Raw genomic sequence first — 22023 nt, forward strand, 5'->3', positions numbered from 1 at the left:
AAATAATATTTTACTAGATATTTTCCAAGACACTTCTATACAGCTTAAAGTGACATGTAAATGCTTAATAGGTTAATTAGGCAAGTTATTGTATAATGATGGTTTGTTATGAAGACAGCAGAGAATATAAATTCAAATAAATTTGTTATTTAACGTGTATCTCATAATTTATGCATTTACTTTTTTTAATAAACACGTGTTCCAGTTTTGATTCTTTGCAACACATTTAAAAAAAAAAGTTGGACGAGTAAGATATTTGCCACTCTGTAATGTTGCCATTCCATTTCATATCACTTAAAAGATGAATAACTAAGACACCAGGGGATGAAGTGTTTCAGGTGTAATTTTGTCCCATTTTTTCCTGCAAACAAGTCTTAAGATGGACAACAGTATGGGGATCTTCATTGTTGCAGTTTGTGCTTCAAAATGTGCCACACATTTTCTATTGGTGACAAGCCAGGACTGCAGTATCTGTCCTCTTCTTCCACAACCAGGACTTTGTAATGTGTGCAGAATGTGCTTTTGCATTGTCTTGTTGAAATATGCATGAGCATCCCTGGAAAAAAAGGAAGCATATTGTGCTCCAAAATCTACTTTTTAGCATTATTGGTGCCATTAAAGAAGTGCAAGTTACCTTTGCCAAGGGCACAGACATAACCCAATACTATGACTGACATTGGCTTTTTTTGTCTGGATGATCTTTTTCTGCTTTGGTCTGGAGCGCATGGTGTCCATTTCTCCCAAAAAATACCTGAAATACTGATTCATCTGACCACAATACACGTTTACATTATCAGCGGTGCTTCTGAACACCATTAACATAGAGCTTCCTTTTGGCACAGTACAGTTTTAACTGGCATTTGTGGATGTAACTACATATTGTGGTACTTGACAAAGGTTTGCCAGAGTAGATCTGAGCCCATGTGGTGATGTTGCTTATAGATGAATGACGATTCTTGATGCAGTTCTGAGTTCCATCTTTGCTTCTAAAGGACTAGACCTTTCTTGGATGCTCTTTTTGTACAAAATTATAATTACAATCACCTGTTGACAACACCTGTTTTAAATCACAACATTATTTAACCAATTTTCCTGATGATTACCAGTTCTAAGTTGCTCCTGTTCTAACTTTGTTTCTGATTTGGGTTTGTAATTTATAAATCCTAATATACAGCCAATATCTCAATAATAAAGAGGTTATTAAAGTAGTTAACAATTAAATTAAAGTATAACAAAGAAAATTATATGCTTAAAAAAACATTTACATTCTAGGAAACAAATTTTGCAATTAAATACATTTGGATACTTTGATTAATCAATATTTGATCTGAAATCATGTCAGCAATATTGTCATGTCCTTGTAAAAAAGCATTGCTAAAATGTGATTTGTAAAAAGGTTTAAAGACTTTCATTTTATTACTATCCTACACTTTTATTGGCTGTTAGGCTTTTATTACTTTCAAGCTTGAAATTTCACTCTGCAAAGATTCAAAGTGTATATCACAAGTGTTTGTCATAACGCAAAACCTAGCATTGTATATTATGGTAACTGAAGACAAAAACTATAATAATTAGAAAATATAATTGGATTTTGCTCCCTGTCATAAACTTGTAGAACCATAGAAATATTATTAAAAAATTCCTCAAAGTTTTAAGAGCTCTCAGAGCATTTGTTAGCAATATTGCAACACCATCATCCACGTTCAAGGTTGTGCATCTATTATGAGCCTCTGAAAGGCAGAAATTACATTTTCGCAGAAATTCCACAAACTCTTCAAGTAGTTCTATGCCTGCTCATTATGGCTAACCTTGGGATATGTTTTGTGGTTTGGAATGTGTAGAAAAGTGGATGTCTTCAAATGACAGGTTATGTTCATGTTAACACACAAACTCTTCCTTTAGTCAATAAGGGTTACATGGTGACACAACAGAAGCATTCAGTGCTTTAAAAAAGGCTTGCATGCAGAAAGACATCTTTTTCATGTAGATTTAAATATGAAAGTGTGACAATAGCCACTGAAACATATGAAACATGTCTGTGAGTCAATCATAGCAAACAACACTTTTATTGTTATCAGTTAAGTACGCATTGCTTCTTATTGTCTTGTTGCACATATTATGGTTGGTTATTAAATTATCTATTCTCTGCAAAATCACTAACTGTTTTAGTGGTACTGTAAATGAATGAATGAATGAATACATAAAAATGGAAAATAAAACTTTATTACTTAATATATTAAATATAGATAAAAAAGATTTTAAAATGTTATCATTCGTTTCATAAAAAGTTTGAAACATTGTTTCAAGTGGTCTCCTGATGTTTTTCACATCTGTAGCTATATATAACAATGAAATAAAAGTAATTAAAATGAATAATGATAAAAGTAACAATAAAAGTAAAAGCAAAAAGTAATTATAATTTACAGGCCATCTGGTGAGTAGTGTTTAATCTCACTTTCACATTTTGTGCTGTTTGACTGTTTATTTTAGGCCCTTCATTTAGCATATAACAATTAGCCCTGTCCATGGTGCTGAATTGCATTCCAGTATTGACAGCTGTCTTCATCCCACAGATGCACAATGCTAATTTGCTAAATAAACTAGATATAACTCATTTTCACTAGACGCCTTGGTATAGAAAAACAAAATGCAGTCTTTTCCCAGTCTTTCTTCACCAGCTGTCTCCTACCTTTCTTCATCCACACAGGACGTGAATATTTTAAGTGCGGGGGCGAGCGGCGGTCCTCGAGCACGCCGATAATGTGCTCATTATGTCGGTGAGGCGGCGAAGCATAAACGCTATCAATGGCAATGCCATCGTTTCCCCCTCACCCGTGATAGACGACGCGTTTACACGGCTGGCGTCGTGTGGAGAAGCCAACCGAGTTCAAAAAGTCAAGAGACGCGTCTCCTGATGGAGCGGGACCCTGACAGTCCGCCCGCATAGCCAAAATGGAGATGTTACATCATCTTAATGGTCAAACAATGGGGCGTTGCGATGAATAATACATGTCATCTCAGCCTAAGCCGAGAATGGTTTTTCGGGAGGGCTGAGGTAAATCCCGCGTCCGAATATGCAATAGTATGCAAAAAGATGGATGTCAGAGTACGGAGCGGTCTTGATACACTTAGTGAACAGTCCTGTGTGCAACCAGAGGTAATTGTGCTATTATATGAGGCAACTGGAGCCAAGAAGGTGTCGAATTTGTAAAGTTGGAAAAGCTGAAATATGGTTAAAAAAATTATGGGGGAGTCATGGGGGCAGCAGAAATATTTTATAAAAAATATTTATTAGGGGTGTCAGGGTTTTAAGTTATAATGTTTATTATCCTTGGAGTGTAATTAGAAAAGTTTGCATCATTAACCAGTGGTGAAAAGAGTGCTAAAAAATCATTCTCAAGTAAAAGTACCAATACTTGCCTAAAAATGTAGTGCGAGTAAAATTATCTGTTGTAAATATTACCTGATCGATGAGTAAAGAGTAGACCTTACAAAAGTGGTTAAGATCAGTGGGTAGTGAGTATTCTGTAAAAAGCTGATGCATTTACATGTAATTTGTGGATATGTGTAAACCTAACGTTCTGTAGTGCATTTGGTTATTGCAGGCACACTGCACACAACATCAAGACGTTAATATCAGATTAGGTTGTGACTTCAGATGACCAAAATTCAATGTATAGCCAGCATCCAAGGACAAAGTTATTTTAATGTTTGGTTAATTTTAGGTTGTGTTAGAAAGTGACCAAAATCCAACCTCGAGCCAACATCTTATAGACATATTGACGTCAAATGCAGACATTTATTTGGCAGGTACGACAACCAAACTCCAACATTTGATGGACATCATGGTAGTAATGTCCACACAACTTTAACATCATTAGACGTTGATATTTGCTTGATTTTAAGTTGGACATTGACGTGGGCCTCACATTGAGTTCTGATTTCAGCCTGATTTTCATTTCCACACAAAATGCAGCGTTGCCACGTCGTTGGGATACAATGTCAATCTGACATCATGTTGACGTCTTGTGCCTGCTGGATGTTTAAGGCTATTTTGGTCATCATACAGTAAACATCCGTCATCTTCTCATCAGTGGCATGTATCTAAACAGTCTCTGGGTCAATGCGTGTAAAGATTTTGGATATAGTTTTGGACACTTTTAACACTTCCAAACAGTTTGCAGCAATTATAAATCTTTCATGTCTTGAGATGGTTCATTATGATCCGATTTACCTTCTATGTGCGATTTGATTGGACTGGAAACACAGAAGTGACTTTTGTAATCCCCATAGACAAAAAAATAAATAAAGTAGTGACTGCAGAGCGAAGGAAAGTAGTGGAATAAAAGCACCAATACAGCACTAAAGATTTACTCAAGGGAAAATAAAAGTACACATTTTAATAGTACTTAGTAAATTAATATTCCTGAGAAAAACTACGCAATTACAGTATTTATATTTTGTTACTTTACACCACCGTCATTAACTCACTTCACCACACAAATGCTGATAATAATAATATTTGTGAATTCTGTTACACTGTAAAAACGCCAACTTTCAAAAAGTCCTCTGAACAAAGATTAATAAGTTAACTGAATTTAAATATTTTCATTTGAAATGCTGACAAATAATAGTTAGTTTGTTCAACAAATATGGTGCTTCAATGTGAAAAACTTAAAATATTTCGTTGAACTAATACAAAATTCTTAGTTTTGCGTTGATGCGTGCCCTTCTTGTTGGCGCATGCGCCTTATAAGCTTCTGGCGCATGCGCAATTTACTTCTATAGCTCACTGCAGGGGGTACCTGTCACGTGCGCGCGACAAAACGAACCATCTTTCTTTCTGTGGAGCTACGTGTCAATCGTTTTCATAATCGATTGTATATAATTGTATACATGTTTTTGTGCGATGTGCTACCCATCTGACTGCCCGATCTATTTTACCAGTGTATTAATGATGTGAGAGACCGTGATAGAGCGGTTAAGAGTAGTGGTGGGCAAAGCGAGGCTTCGTGAAACACTGAAACAGTCGAAGCAAATGTGTCGAAGCTTCGAAACGTTTCGAAACCTCACTCTACAGTGACATTTAGTGGTCATTTTTTTATATATATTGCACTGAAACAGCTTCAGCAAAGAACGATTGAACAAATTGAGGGATTAAATCCCACTTTGTGAAATGGAATGCTTCAAGTAACATAGTACAGAGGTTAAGGTGTCAGACATCCATGCAGGAGTAGTAGGTTTCGAAGCCAGTCAGTATCAGTTGTTTTAAAATGCTTTAATACCAGTTGGTAATGCTTTGCTCTTGTATCGTTTTGTTTCAACATTGGTCTGATATCCGAATAAACAATTTGTGAATAAATATGTCTTGTTTTTGTCTTAAAACAGGGTTGTTGCTAGATCAAAAACGGTGGCCTGAAGTTATCAAGAATTATTTATATTATTCATTAAATTTCCCATTTATTGTATTTTATTAATGTCTACCCAAACCCTAAACCCAACCATACTGTAAAAATATTTATTATTGTTTTACAGTGTTACAAAAATGATGCTAAATTGATGGCGTAACTGTAGCTGTATCCTATTTAGGCTACACAAAACAGAAACATGATTAAAATACATAAAACCATGATTTCGAAGTCGGGATTCGAACCCAAAACATCATGCTAAGCATCAATAAGCAAACCCACAGTGCTCTAAGCCATTTGAGACAGAGATAATTTGGAGACCTTGGCAGTCAAATTAGGATTCACCAGGTCTCGAAACGTTTCTAAGCTGATCGATGCTTTGAATCGCTTTAGTCACGTGACTAGGTGTTTCAAAACACTTTAGTCACGTGACTTGGTTGCTTCGGATCATGCTTCGGTGCAGTGATTCGAAACACTTGCGCTTCGGGATCTCGACACTGTGTCAAAACATCAGTTTCACGCCAGCAATCCCTAGTTAAGAGCAGGCCAACGACGTTTCTGCTAAATCATAGGTATGTATGTCGCTTTTTGTTGTCATCTAACGTTATATTATTTGATATGTTGGCTTTGATGTGCGCGTGTATCCTAATACGGAACTATTTGTTATAATTTAGCCGTGAGTTACTTGTTTCGTGCACTTGGTTTTGGCTATTTACATCAATAAAAGTTTAGAGTGAATGTATTTGAAACAAATAGCGATTTCAATCGAGTCATTTGCTTTAATAACTCACGATTAATACAATGAGTATCATATAACATACCAGATCAGGTATCCAAGTCAAATATAACATTATGTCCTGTTTATCTAGATTGCTGTCAGCATTGCGCACATCATAACCTTTTTTCCCTTCGAACCATTTACATTTACATTTACATTTAGTCATTTAGCAGACGCTTTTATCCAAAGCGACTTACAAATGAGGACAAGGAAGCAATTTACACAACTAAGAGCAACAATGAATAAGTACTAAAGGCAAGTTTCAGGTCTGTAAAGTCTAAGAAGGGAAGTGTTAGTAGTTTTTTTTTTTTTTTTTTTTTTTTTTTTTTTTTTGTACAATTTTTGTACAATTAGTGTGATATTCAAAGAGGCAATTGCAGCTTAGGAAGTGAAGTGGAGCCAGAGCCAGTGGAACAAACGGTGACATGTTTAACTGTGTAATTTGTGTGAAAATCGTGTGATTTTCATGTAATTCATTGCTTGATTTGTTAGCTCGACTAAATGTCTATCATATTCAGACCAACTTGCTTTAACAGTCAGCTAGCTTTTATTTACATAAAAAATATAAAGGGCTAAATATATATTTTTCTTTCTTTTTGCTCAAAAGGACTGAAATATTGACAATGACATAATTCAATGCAAGATTTCCTTGAGGAGGTGAGACTTGTTATCATCAGTGAAATTTGACGGTCATTCACCAGCAGATGCAAGAAACCTTTTCTCTTTGCCCAAAAGAAGTTGTTGAGATTTAGCCAGGAAGAAATTAGAGAGAGATAACCTGGACTTTAAGGAAGAGGTAAGTCACTATATTGCAATTGCTTTGGTTTCATTCAAGGTAGTAATGATAATGCTAAAAATAACAAACAACATTATTATTATAGGTAATTCAAAATACATCTGTATTCAGCATTTGAACATTTAAATATTTACATTTACATATATATATATATATATATATATATATATTATGTGTAAAAATTAATATGTATGTTTTTTTTGTATATTGTAGATCTGCACAGAGTTTTCTCAGATCTGTAATGTAGATCTCCTGAGACAGTTAATCGAGTGACTTGATAAATATACAGCACCTCTCCTGAAACTCTACAGAAAAGAAGGGATTCAATGGGTCCAGAGATGGATACAACTTTAAACAAGATGGATGAGCAGGTACTCATTAAGATTTTTTTTTTCTTATACACCCGTCTGATGTTTTTAACATGTGCAACATATTTTGTCCTGTCAAGAATTTCATGCTCAGGTAATACAGTCTAATAAAACGTAATTGCAACAATTTAATTGTCCAGCCCTTTTGCATTAATTTTAATTGTGTCAAGTTGTGTTTTGATTGTGAGATGGAAGTAAGATAAATAACAGATGTTTCACTTGTTTTGAGTGACCATTTCAAATGAATACATTCAAAGAGGAAAATAGAAAATAATAGCTGTAGTTTTTAACTCAAAGTAATTGTCACATGAAACTAAACATTTTTCTAAATTTGCCAACACAACCATTATCAAATTCCATTGTATGGAAACCACAAAATTTAAAAAAAAAAAAAAAAACATGTGTTTTTTCAACAGCATGAATAAAATACTATGCTCATTTAAATGTACTAAGTACATTTTTACTTACAAAACAATAAGATTGTAAAACACCCTTTGTAAATGACTTTCCTTTAGGTCACTGATATTGTCACAGATCGAGAAAGAGCAGCTCTTGAGGGATTGCCAATTTTTCTTCGTAAAAATTCTGCTTGCTTTCTCAAGATATGTCTGGTAAGTTACCCATTTTCATACCCTATTCTACATTTATTAGTCTGCTTGGTAACACTTTTAATAGCTGCACGCTATAAATAATTTATTTAGTATTAGCGAATAGTTAATTTATTTTCTGTTAAGCATAACTCTACATGAAGTGCTCAATGATTGTATTTTTTTTAACTTTAATGATTCATTTGTATTACTAATTTAAGTATTGCATTATTTACAAACCAGTTATTTAAGAATAGTTGGTGTTTTTAAGATCATTCAGAATGCTTAAGTACACGATTAATAAACTATTCAAATTAACATTTAAATATCCTAATATTAAGGTATGTAATAATAGTTACTTTGTATGTTAGTATATGCTTTATGAGCTTAACTTCATCCAGTTGTGACCTAATCTAAAGTGAGGACTATTTATGCTTTATAAATCCCTTATGAATGACAATTAAAGGCTCAGTTATATTCTAAACAGGACAATAAACAACTTTCACAATTGAAACTGTATCAAATAAAAGTAAATCTTTGCAATTTTATGTAAAATAAAAGTTTAAAAAATTGCTAAATATTAAAAAGTTGTCAATATATTGTTCAATTATTATATATTATAGACTATTCAAAGTGTTATTGTTTGTGTGTACGAAAGTATTACATGTTTTTATTTTCTTTGCATAATAGTAATAACATTAATAAGTAGTAATTAATATTACACATCAATTAATTTTCCCATTACTTAATCTCCTATAAGGACACGGACCCTGAAGACCACAGCACCAGAGATTAAAGGATTGGAATCTTCACTGTGGTGGAAGATGATAATGGCACTTCTGCATCCCTGCAATATGTGATGAACCTCGCTAAAATCTTGGAGGAGGCCATAGTACTTCAGGATATCACACATCTGCCTGCAGCCTTCGCTTACTTGTTCAGCCTCTTGTATAGACTGAATATGGAACACCCAAAAGAACTCAAATATACTTTTTAAGTGATTCAGCATGTTTTATGGAGGTTGGTGGCACATGATCTGCGAGAGTTCAGTTCATTCATTCATTCATTTTCTTTTCGGCTTAGTCCCTTTATTAATCTGGGGTCGCCACAGCGCAATGAACTTGTCTTACGCAGCGGATGCCCTTCCGGCTGCAACCCATCTCTGGAAAACATCCATACACACTCATTCACACATACACTACGGACAATTTTAGCCTACCCAATTCACCTGTGCCACACGTCTTTGGACTGTGGGGGAAACCGGAGAACCCAAAGGAAACCCACGTGAACGCAGGGAGAACATTCAAACTCCACACAGTAACGGCAACTGACCCGTGACCACTTCCTAATGTGCCACTGTTTCAATGTTTTGAGGTCTGTTTTTGGACTTTATTTACTTTGTTGACAAAAGTGCAGTACACTTTAAAGACTGTATGAATGGAGTGGCTTTTAGGGTTTACTCTGATTAGATGATTGCATATTCACCTGGTTTGAGTGTTTAGACACACTAATAGCTTGGTTTTAGTAAGGTTGCCAGTTATTTTATGTTGAGGCAGTGTACAATCTTTTCAAATCTGGAAACATTCAGTACTAGTTGTGTACAAACTAGCCCAATGCTGAACACGGCTAATGTCAAATGCTGATTTTGTATGCAAATGTTTTGGATTGTGATTTGAACACAGTTAAAAATAAAAAAAAGTGAATTGACTATTCTTGTGTATTTAATTTGAATCCTAAAAATTAATAGTAAATGCATAATGAATCAGTTTGTTTTATTTTGTTCAGTAAACTAAAAAAATCTTGTTGGGTAAACATAATCATTTTTGTTCAGTAAACAAAAGATCTTGTTGAATAAACGTGAAAATTTTTGTTCAGCAAACAAAAGATTTTGTTGAGTAAACATGATAATATTTGTTCAGCAAACAAAAATATCTTGTTGGGTGAACATGACATTTTTTGTTCAGCAAACAAAAATATCCTGTTGGTTGAACATGATATTTTTTGTTCAGCAAACAAAAATATCCTGTTGGTTGAACATGATATTTTTTGTTCAGCAAACAAAAATTTCTTGTTGGGTTAACATGATATTTTTTGTTCAGCAAACAAAAATGTCTTGTTGAATGAACATGATATTTTTTTATTCAGCAAACAAAAATATCCTGTTGGTTGAACATGATATTTTTTGTTCAGCAAACAAAAATATCTTGTTGGGTGAACATGATACTTTTTGTTCAGAGAACTAAAGAATTCAACAAAATATTTTGAGTTCACTGGTCTTCAAACCCTGTTTGTTGAGTTAACTCAAAAAGCTATGTGTGATAGGTTGCCTAATTATTTTAAGTTTACTCAACTTTTTTTTTTTACAGTGTACAATTCAAGGTAAATAGTGATACAGGGAATATTTAATTTTTGTTTTCAGTACAGGATTATCTGTCATTAATCTAGGAGAAATAATGTAAACATTATTTATTTAGTCAGGCAGACGGTTACTCCATGCTGGTAACACTTTTTCTTTATAAAAATATATTTTATCATAATCTTTGACAGAATAAAAAATGAACCAAGAAATATTCATTTATTCATCTTCTTTCGGTTTAATCCCTTTATACATCAGGGCACGCCACAGTGGAATGAAGCACCAACTTATCCAGCATATGTTTTGCACAGCGGATACACTTCCAGCTGCAAACCAGCATTGGAAAACACCCATACACCCTCATTCACACACATACACTGCAGACAATTTAGCTCACCCAATTAACCTATTCTGCCTGCATTAGGACGGTGGGGGAAACTGAAGCACCCGGAGGAAACTCAAGCCAACACAAGGAGAACATGCAAACAAACTCCACACAGAAACCCCAACTGGCTCAGTTGCGACTTGAACCAGTGACCTTCTTGCTGTGAGGTGTCAGTGCTAACCACTGAGCCACCTTGTTGCCAGGAGTATATTGTGTTGATTATAAAAATACAAACTTTATATATAAATAGCAGAATAAATAGCTTTAAATAGCAGAATATGGGGAATTTGAATAGTTTGCATTTTGGGTTGTTTATTTTCTGATAAGAGTTTCACTTGCCACCGTGGAGTTGTACATAAAACTATTCATTCATTCATTTCCTTGTCAGCTTAGTCCCTTTATTAATCCCGGGTCGCCACAGCGGAATGAACCGCCAACTTATCCAGCAAGTTTTTACGCAGCGGATGCCCTTCCAGCCGCAACCCATCTCTGGAAAACATCCACACAACACATTCACACTCACTCACTACAGTCAATTTAGCCTACCCAATTCACCTGTACCGCATGTCTTTGGACTCTAGGGGAAACCGGAGCACCCGGCAGAAACCCACGCGAAGGCAGGGAGAACATGCAATCTCCACACAGAAACGCCAACTGAGCCGAGGTTTTGGTGGAAACAGGAGAGTTGAGGTGCACATTTAATTCTGCAGTGAGTTGGACAGCTGTGGTTTTATGTTTTTTGGACGTAATCTGGGTTCGCAACTGGACATCCCTTTCAGACAGCTTCCTCTTGTGTCCACAGTTACTCTTGTTGTATGTGTTTTTTTCTCTCTAGCTGGTATGCTGACATTACCCTGGATATGATAGCTCTTGATACATCACAAAGACTTGCTAATTTGATCACAGATGCACCAGCGAAAGGCGCACCAACAATTTGTCCTTTTTGGACACTGATATGTCACCCACATGTTGTGTGCTTTGCAATATTTGCTATTATTGCTAATTAAACCTTCACACTCTGCTTTTACTGTGGAATCAAACTGGCCACCAGGCTGGTCAAATTTAGCCATGAAAACTCCAACACTAAAACACTAAACTGTCGAGTGTTTCAGTTTCATTGTCTAACCTCTGATTATTACTTTATGATAAAGTTGACCTTGTAGCCACTATATTAATATGAATTAAAGGTTCTTCAGCAGTTCTGCAGCTTGTAATTATAAAAGACCTATTTAAGTGCTATCCTGTGATGGTCCTACAGTGGTTTTTTGGGGTGGTTAACATGCAATTTAAAAAAAATACTTTATTAATTACATTAACTTAAATTTTATAAGTAGATTTTACTGACACAAAGCACCTTAACCATCCCAAAGATTTACAGTTTCTTCATAGGTTCTAGATAGCACTTAAAATGGTATGTACATTAACAAGGTTACATTATTGTATATGTTTTATAATTTGATTTTACATATAAAAGCAAATTGTAATATTTCATCATCTGAATGTCTTTTTTGGCAGGAAAAGAAGTCTAAATAATGAAACAAAAGGTAACAAAAAGTACATTTTTAAATTGCACTTGGTTTAACAACACCCAAATGAATGTGAATTATTGTTTTACTTATTGTTTTTACATTAGTAGCTCATGTAAGGGAGACTACTGGCAAGAGTCTGGATTCAGGCAAGAGTCTGGATGCAGTCCTGGTGCAGTGCAATCAGAGCTGCATCTCAGCTACATCTGCAATAAATGTAGTTGATCAATGGATTAATATTTATTATTGTTATTGAAGTACTTGATTTATTATTGTTATCAGTACTTGATGTTAAGTGTTGGTGCTTATTCTTTTAAGTGTGTCATTTTTGTTGTAAAGCACCACTGTGTCAGAATTAATTGCCCCAAGGGAATTAATAAAGTTTTAAATTAAACAAACTAAATCCAATGCTTTTTAATGTGCTCACCTAACCCCACCCCTAACCCTACCTCTTACAGTGATGTCACTAGCTCCTTGAGTGCATCGTGTCTAGCATTGCATCACTGAGATATGCAGTCATCAGCTTGCATCAACAAGGTTGCATCCAAGATACTATGGTTCAAGCTGCAGTATTGCCAAATGAATAAAGAAATGTTATCAGAAAGATTGTGTAAAACTATACATTTCTATTTTAACCAGCCTCAGTGTTATACCAATAATGGAAATAGGCACTTTTAGAATATTTGGGAGAGTATTGCTATCGTGTCTATGTTGTATTGTAATACAGAGCATTTAAGTGTTAATGTTAAATCAAAAGTGATTCACATACCTGGAAATTGAACTACTTAAAAGGAGATAAAAGAAAAGATAGGTCATCAATTGAATTAATGGTAAATGTGGAAATGATCAATAAGTCAGCTAATATAGCTGAAGTATTTAATAATTTTTTTGTGGACTCTGTAGTTTCAATCACACAGTGTTTTTCTCGCAATTATTCAGAAGTTCATCAAGTAAACACAGTAGAACAAGCTTTTTCTCTAGGGTTAGTTTCCGAATCAGACGTCAACAGAGCAATTACATCTCTTAAATCATCCAGAGCAAAGGATATATTTGGGATGGATGTGATACTTTTAAAAAACATTAGTGAGTCTCTAGCAAAGCCGATCACCAAAATTATTAATCTGTCCATTTCTCAGGGGATGTTCCCCAGTGCTTGGAAATCATCTGTCATTGTGCCTTTATTTAAAAGTGGCAATCCACACTCTACTAGTAATTACAGACCTATCAGTATTTTACCTATAGTTTCAAAGATTGCAGAAAAAATGATAGCCACACAAATGACAAATTACTTAAATAATAGTTCTTTTGCTTTACATCCATTGCAGTTTGGCTTCAAAGCAAACTATTCAAGTGAGATGGCAAATTGCTACTTTACTCAAAAAGTAAAGTCTTTATTAGATAGGGGGCGTATCGTTGGGGCTGTGTTTCTTGATTTTAGGAAGGCTTTTGACACTGTAAATCATAGAATTCTCATGTCCAAATTAGTTGGTTTTAACTTCTCACCACAAACTTTAAAATGGATAGAATTTTACTTGTCTGGTCGCATACAGTGTGTTAATATACTAAATTACAAATCTGCCCCTCTAGGTATATCCTCAGGTGTTCTACAAGGATCTATTTTGGGCCCTTTACTTTTTACTTTATATATCAATGATCTTCCATCTATGTGTCCTAACAATAACATACAAATGTGTGCGGATGACACTGTTATATTTATTCATGGTAGTAGTGTGTTACAAGTTGCAGACCAACTCACAGAATCACTGGTACATCTTTCAGCCTGGTTAGATCAATGCTGTTTACAGTTGAACATCTCTAAAACCGTGTGTATGTTTTTTTTTTCTAAGAATGGTAGGCCAAGTGTAGTACCAGATGTATTTGTATCAGGGGAAAGATTACAAGTTGTATCTGAGTACAAGTACCTTGGAGTTTTAATAGATTCAAAACTATCATTTCAGTCTCAGGTTAAAAAGGTTTGTAACCGGGTCAGATTCAGTTTAGCAAATTTTAGATTTATTCATGATCAGATGTCATGTGAGGCTGCCCTAATCCATTTCTCACATCACTTATTGTTTAACCACTTGGTCCCAAGCCAGCATCACTACTCTGAAGCCACTTGAATCTTTATACAAACAATCCATAAAAACCCTTGATAAGAAATCAGTTCAATATCACCATTGTTTAATATTAAAGAAATACAACCTGCTTAGTTGGGAAAATTTAATTAAATATGTACATATCTGTTTAATGTTTAAGACTTTACACACCCCAAAAATCAGCATTGTCAGCATTAGTACTGTATTCTTGACACATTTGTACTGTTGTCTTTGGCTTTTTGTCCTCTGCTGCCATCAGTCTGTTCTTTTTTTTCTTTTCTTTTTTTCTTTTCTTTACTTTTTAACTGTATTTTTTATATGAAAGTGTATTTAATGTGTAATGTTGTGCTTTTATTTTAGGTGTGACTTTTTAACATTCTGTAAGGGGTCTACGGATGAAAAATAGCCATTCTTGGCTAATTCTGGCACATTTTACAATAATGTTTATTAATGTGCATTGACCCTGTAAACAAATAAACTAAACTTAACTAAATAAAATGGTTTAATAACAATAGCTTGTTATGGTTACAGCTGAATTATTTACAAAAAAAAAAGAATGTATGATAAATAAAACATAAATTGATAATGATAAAACATAATATTATTTGTACCCAGCTTAAACGCAAAAAGTTACCCAATAGAGAAAGAGAGAGAGAAAGAAAGAAAGCAAAGTTTCTAAAGAGCCAAAGCAACAGCCAGGGAGAAAAAGAGACAACTGTCACAACCTTCTTTTTTGTGTGACCAAAACCCATGTCTGAAACATTCAAGCTGACCAATCCGCAGACCCCTGAATTACATACATGTCTACAGGCCTCATCTTCATAACCTTTCCTATGTCTTTTGGAATTTGTTACAAAAAAAGATAATGCAAAGAATGACTTGGTTTGCAATAAAAACAAATGCCTATGAAGATTTTCAGTCATTTAATAAACATTAAGGTCAAAGGTCAGAAAGGCCAAATGGATCAGACAGATATCTGTATACCAATATACTTTACAAACGCAGTCAGTATTGTAAATACTTCAGTACCAGAAAAGATGGGTGTCTGCAGTGCTTTATGTTTGTTTTACACTTGTGTTTTCATCAAAAATAAGTAGACAGAGTGATCGAGCAAGCGAGAGAGAGAGAGAGAGATAGAGAGAGAGAGAGAGAGAGAGAATGAGTGTGCAGGACAATATAATTCAAGCTTATTGCCAAGATAATATTATTTATATTCACTAATCCCTCACTATTCTTGTCACCTGTAGTTACATAAGGATATTGTTTTCGCTCATTCTCTCTCCATTTCCAGACACAGTGGCCTACATTTCACACTTAGAGATATGTGTCATTGAGACAGATATTACTTGAGCAAGTGAGCTAAGTGAACATCCCAAAATGCCTGAACGCTAGATGGTGCTATAATCCCAGACAGCTCAGCAGAAAGCCGCTTTGGCTTTGTTTTGTCCACAAGACTAGCACTTCATCATCTAGAAGCATGACGTTATGTTTGTACAACTGCAGGTAAGTTTTGACCGGAATGTACAGTATGTACAAATGCTGTTTGTTGTATTTGCTACTGAACTCTTTCTAAACGTGAGTTGACTATCCACCTTTTCCATCAGACTGCTGTTTTTATAATTATGGGTTGCAGTTATGGTTTTCAATTTAAAATAATTGAAACTAAACATTTAATATAATAATGAACGATATGGTGGCTAGGTGGATCAGTGGTTAACACAGCTAGAAGGTCGGTAGTTTGAGCCCCGACTGGGTCAGTTGCCGTTTTTGTGTGGAGTCTGCATGTTCTCCCTCTGCTGGTGTGGGTTTCCTCCAGGTGCTCCGGTTTTCCCCCAGAGTCCAAAGACATGTCCTATAGATGAATTGAATAAGCTGTAGTGTATGTGTGTGAATGTAAGAGTGTATGGGTGTTTCCTATATGGGTTGCAGCTGGAATGGTATCCGCTGTGATTTGCTGGATAGGTTGGCAGTTCATTACACTGTGGTGACGCCTGATAAAGAAAGGGACTAAGCTGAAGGAAAATAAATAAATGAAGGTTGTGCTACAGATAATTCATAAAACTGAGTAAGATTTTCTGTATGTTTGGCTTTTTTCTCCTTAATTTTATTATTCATCATGAGAATAACATTATGATTGGTATTTTAACTTGAAATTAGTATCAGAAACACCAAAGCTCTCTTTTTTGTTTGCTGTGTTTAATTCCTCCAGATTTGTTCCTTATTGCTGGGGCCAGATGGAATCTGCAGACATTTTGGAAAATTTTGGTAAAAATTTGCGGATTTATGCAGAATTATTAAGGAGTATCATAACTAAAACCTTAATATGTGAAATACACAGTAATACATTTTTAACTTGTATTTAATGTTTACAATGCAAATCCAATTAGATTTATTTTATTTGGTAAACAAAGCAAGTCTTTCATATAATATATCTACTAAAAGACAGAAAATATTACTTTACAAATTGTAGTGTAAAAAAATCATATGAATATTTTCATATTAGTCAATAATATTACTGAAATTAACAAAAAATGAATAAATATGAATTTACACACATTTACTCAAGTAAATAAACAGAATCAATGATGTGCTAAAAATCAGCAGAATTCTGCATGCGCAGATTCCGTGTTGGCTTACTCATTGCCTTCCCTACCTTATAGTAAATACCGTAAATATTCAATGCACATCAGTAATATTGTTGTGGGAAAACTTTCAGTGTTTTTTTATTATTTATGCTCTGCTGAAAGTCATTTGTTAAATCTAATAAAAGGATAGTTCATCAAAAATGAAAATTTCCCTACCGTTAACTTACGTTTAAGTGATTCTAAATGTATGCATTTCTTTCTTCTGTTGAATATAAAACAATACCTTTTGAAGAATGTTGGGAAAAGCAGTCCTTGACATAAACAGCAGGAACCCAAAATACTGTAGGTCAGTGGCCGATGTTTTCCAACATTCTTTGAAATATCTACTTTTGTGTTTAATAGAAGAAATAAAAATGAAACAGGTTTAAAACAAGTGGAGGATGAATAAATAATAACATGATTTTTTTTTTTTTTAGGGTGAACTATCCTTATAAGTTTGCCAATGGACAAACTATGAAGAGAATAATATGCACATCCTGATAATACAGATTAAGGTGAGTTACTAGGTCAAGATTGTTTGCTAGTTCTGGAACATCTTTCCTGTTAGAAAACTATTAAAACCTAATATCTACCCATAAACCTATACTGTAAATTTTTTCCTAAAACCAGACTGAAACTATGTAAACAGCAATGAATTGAAAGCACCAAACCCTGATTATTACCCTAAACTTGAAATGAATTGTCCCTCAATCTTTTATTTAATATCATTGGAATTATTTTCCAGGCGACATGGTGGCTCAGTGGTTAGAATTGTCGCTTCACACCAAGAAGGTCACTGGTTCGAGTCCCAGCTGGGTCAGTTGGCATTTCTGTGTGGAGTTTGCATGTTCTCCCCGTGTGGGTTTCCTTTGGGTACTCCGGTTTCCCCCACAGTTCAAACACATGCGTTATAGGTGAATTGAATAAACTAAATTGACCATGTAGTTTATGTGTGTGAATGAGTGTGTATGCATGTTTCCCGGTACTGGGTTGCAGCTGGAAGGGCATCCACTGCGAAAAACAAATGCTTGATGAGTTGGCGGCTCATTCCGCTGTGGTGAACCCATAATGAATAGGGACTAAGCCAAAGGAAATGGAATTATATTCCCAGATGAACAGAGATGTTAATCCAGGAACATGTTGCGCATGGTAAAATCAGGTTGTGTGTATAATGCCACTCATTGTACCCAGTTTTTTTAAGACACCTCACCAGTAGAGTACAGTTTAATGGAAACTACTCTCACAATTTAGACAAAGCATCATGGGGTGTAGGAAAAAGGTGGATATTTTGCAAATTAACAGTCTAGAGGCGTAAAACCCATCACCAATAAAGGGCACATTTATAGGTTTCAATCCACAGAGGTAAACATGTCATACATGCCTATGAATCCAATGTTGGCACATCCTCTGTTCAGCCGTGCCCGCACCCCCTGCCATCTGTCCCAGTGTCCTCCACACGCCGCCCGCTCTGCACACAGCCGCAGGGCAGGAGCGGGGGGTGCCGGCACACAGCAGCCCCGACATCTGCTGCTTCTGTGGGCCGCGTGCATGCGGAGGCCCCCTGGGTCTCGGGGAGGAGGCCGAGCAGCCACATCGTCCTGCAGGGGAATATTGTTTCTCTGCCACATCACGGTGGCGACTGAGAGCATGACCCGTGTCAGCGATCGCTGCTCACGCTCCTCTGGGTGAAGGGTGGAAGGCGTTTTGTGCCATTTGCCTTGGTCGTTAGCCTGTAAGGTCAATTTGACCTGAATTAATATTAAAATTTGATGGAATGCTAGGCGTGACAGTTGGCATACAGATGCATTGTGCATCTTTAGGCATGCTGTAGTCTACACAGTAAAATTGAAATCAGTTCAAGTTTATTTGTATAAGACCTTTTACAATATGTTTTGTTCTTAAGCAGCTTCACAAAAGGTGAACTTTATTACAATTTAATTAAAATCTGAAAAATATAAAAAATAAGGTGGTGAATAGGCTGGACAGTACAGCTGTCAAGCATATACAGTACATAGTTAATCTACACCAAAAAAAAAAAATTAATTGAATTTACTTTTTTTATTGTAAGTGATTGTAAACAATTCATATGGGCTGAATTTAAACAAAAAAGTTGAACATTACTAAATTAAATGTTTCTTTAAATTCAGCTCATATTAATTGTTTGCAACCCCTTACCTTGAATTGTTTAGTAAATCCAATGAATAACTTTTTTAATAGTTATACATTAAAATTCACTTTTAAGAAGAAACAAACCTATCCTATTTCTTTTTTTTTTTCAAATGAACAAAAAAAAAATTTAAAAAGGCAACATTTTTGCTTAGCTCAGTTCAAGTTTCTATTATGACTAAAGTTTATTGTGTAAAATGAATGAACTGATGATTATGGCATCATATTAAAAGTATAATTATAATATATAGGTATATTACACTCACCGGCCACTTTATTAGGTACAACTGTCCAACTGCTCGTTAACGCTATATTTACCATCAGCCAATCACATGGCAGCAAGTCAATGCATTTAGGCATGTAGACATGGTCAAGACGATCTGTTGCAGTTCAAACTGGACATCAGAATGGGTAAGAAAGGTGTATTAAGTGACTTTGAAAGTAGTGTGGTTGTTGTAGTCATTCGGGCTGGTCTGAGTATTTCAGAAACTGCTGATTTACTGGGATTTACAGAGAACGTTCGGAAAAAGAGAAAATATCCAGTGAGCGGCAGTTCTGTGGAGGCAAATGACTTGTTGATGCCAGAGGTCGGAGGAGAATGGCCAGACTGGTTCCAGCTGATAGAAAGGCAACAGTAACTCAAATAACCACGTGTTACAACCGAGGTGTGCAGAAGAGCATTTCTGAATGCACAACACATCTAACCTTGAGGTGGATGGGCTACAGCAGCAGAATACCACACCAGGTGCCACTCCTGTCACCTAAAAAAAAGAAACTGAGGCTACAATACTTTTAGCAAGATAACGTGCCATGCCATAAAGCTCGAATCATCTCAGAATGGTTTCTTGAACATGACAATGAGTTCACTGTACTCAAATGTCCTCCACAGTCACCAGATTTAAATCCAATAGAGCACCTTGGGGATGTGGTCGAATGGGATCATGGATGTGCAGCCGAGAAATCTGCTGCAACTGTGTGATGCTATCATGTCAATATGGACCAAAATCTCTGAGGAATATTTCCAGTATCTTCATGAATCTATGCCATGAAGCATTAAGGCAGTTCTAAAGGAAAAACAGGGTCCAACCCATTACTAGTAAGGTGTACCTAATAAAGTGGCCGGTGAGTATCTATTTATCTATCTATCTATCTATCTATCTATCTATCTATCTATCTATCTATCTATCTATCTATCTATCTATCTATCTATCTATCTATCTATCTATCTATCTATCTATCCATCCATCCATCCATCCATCCATCCATCCATCCATCCATCCATCCATCCATCCATCCATCCATCCATCCATCCATCCATCCATCCATCCATCCATCCATCCATCCATTCATCCATCCATCCATCCATCCATCCTTCCATCCATCCCCCATATTCAAAATACAGTACAAGCATAAAAATTGTGCTTAGAGCAGTCCAAGTTTCTATTATGGCTGTCTCTATTAAAGTGAAATGTGAAAATGAATAGGAAGTGCCGATTGGCGCATTACATTTAAGGCCAATTCACACCACACTGTCAGAGGGAGGCAAACATGGACTATTACCACATTACAGCATGCCACTTTTCAGACGAGCATGTTTTCCCTGTTGTTTTTAATGGTGTTTTTTTTAAATGGCAGCAGCAAAGGTGGGTAGCTAAACATCTATTTCTGGTCACTGAAAGTTGAAGCACTGCCGACAGCAGAATGGAAATATTTTCATGACTTTCTAACAGTTGTAGATGGAGAATATATCTGTGAAATGTAAGTCATGCACTGAGGAAATCTTCAGCATATTAAACGACATGAGTAGCTGTCAGCAGCAAACTATATATTTAAAGCTCCTATTATAAAATATGACTCAAAGATTCGGACAAACTGTATTATGCAATTTCTGCTCACTCTGTGTTCTCTGTCATTTTTACTGTAGATGTTTTCATATTTGTATATTAATATAAACATGATTGCCTTATTGTTTATATACATATCAAGATAGTATACAAACTTGATAAAATGGCCAGCTGAACTACTAAACAATGAACATGTATAGCCCATGGTGTGAGGATTTCCACTAGATACAAGGCTAACTTTGTAAAAACTGCCTAAAGGCATTTAGAGAAGATTTGTTGTCTAGATGGGAAGATGTTAAAAAATCCTCCTACAGGAGTTATTAAAGTTTGCTTCCATGTGCACATTTTGCTGAAGGAAACAGTGATAAAAGATTATGTTCTGTGTGTGCACTTACTGAATTCCGCTCTCACAGTTTTTGTTATGATAATCAAAATGTAGATATGATGAAAGAAAGGTATTTATTTCACAGTCTGTAGCTTCAGTGGTTATATAATAGAGCTGTTGCAAGAATGCTTATGCATATCATTTTGTTTGTAATGTATATAATATGCATATAATTGATTGCTAGTTTGAATAAAACCCTGTAAGGCTTCTGATGAAGAGAAATATAATATTGAATAATATTTCAATGTCAATTTAAATGAATAAATAAACAAGCAAATAAATAAATAAATAAATAAATAAATAAATAAAGGGATAGAAGGGTGGGTCAGTGGTTAGCACTGTCACCTCACAGCAAGAAGGTCACTGGTTCAAGTCCCAACAGAGCCAGTTGGCATTTCTGTTTGGAGTTTGCATGTTCTCCCTGTGTTCGCATGGGTTTTCTCTAGGTGCTCTGGTTTCCCCCATAGTCCAAATACATGCACGATAGGTAGAACCAGACAGAATCTGCACATTTTTATTTTCTTTTTTGCTATTTCTGTGCAGAAAAAAAAAATAAATCTGTGGATTTATGCAGAATATTTTTGGGTGTATTGTAACTAAAAACGTAATATGTTAATGTTAAATAAAAACTATACATTTAAAATTTTTATTTAATGTTTACAATGCAAATCCTATTAGATCAATTTATTTGTTAAACAAAGCAA

The 22023-nt window shown here is 35.2% G+C and overlaps 2 long non-coding RNA genes across 3 annotated transcripts in view; both read left to right on the top strand.

Annotated features, from left to right (window-relative positions):
- Positions 1-5941: 5941 nt before the first annotated feature.
- Positions 5942-9645, top strand: LOC137488524 (uncharacterized). The gene is made up of 5 exons (XR_015516846.2): positions 5942-5980; positions 6794-6982; positions 7196-7353; positions 7866-7961; positions 8698-9645. It is a non-coding gene; the product is annotated as an uncharacterized LOC137488524 (long non-coding RNA).
- Positions 9646-15744: 6099 nt separating this feature from the next.
- The window catches only part of LOC141379115 (uncharacterized), a 28737-nt gene continuing 22458 nt past the window's right edge, over positions 15745-22023 (top strand). Inside the window, exons 1-4 of one of the 2 annotated variants that reach the window (XR_015516848.1) lie at positions 15745-15803; positions 16510-16565; positions 17362-17439; positions 19604-20212. This is a non-coding gene — a long non-coding RNA (uncharacterized LOC141379115). Of the gene's footprint in view, positions 15804-16509; positions 16566-17177; positions 17232-17361; positions 17440-19603; positions 20213-22023 lie in introns of both variants that reach the window. The other variant, XR_015516847.1, reaches the window with a different exon arrangement.

The sequence above is a fragment of the Danio rerio genome, chromosome 19, assembly GCF_052040795.2.
Source record: "Danio rerio strain M-AB ecotype USA chromosome 19, GRCz13ab, whole genome shotgun sequence".
Lineage (NCBI taxonomy): Eukaryota > Metazoa > Chordata > Actinopteri > Cypriniformes > Danionidae > Danio > Danio rerio.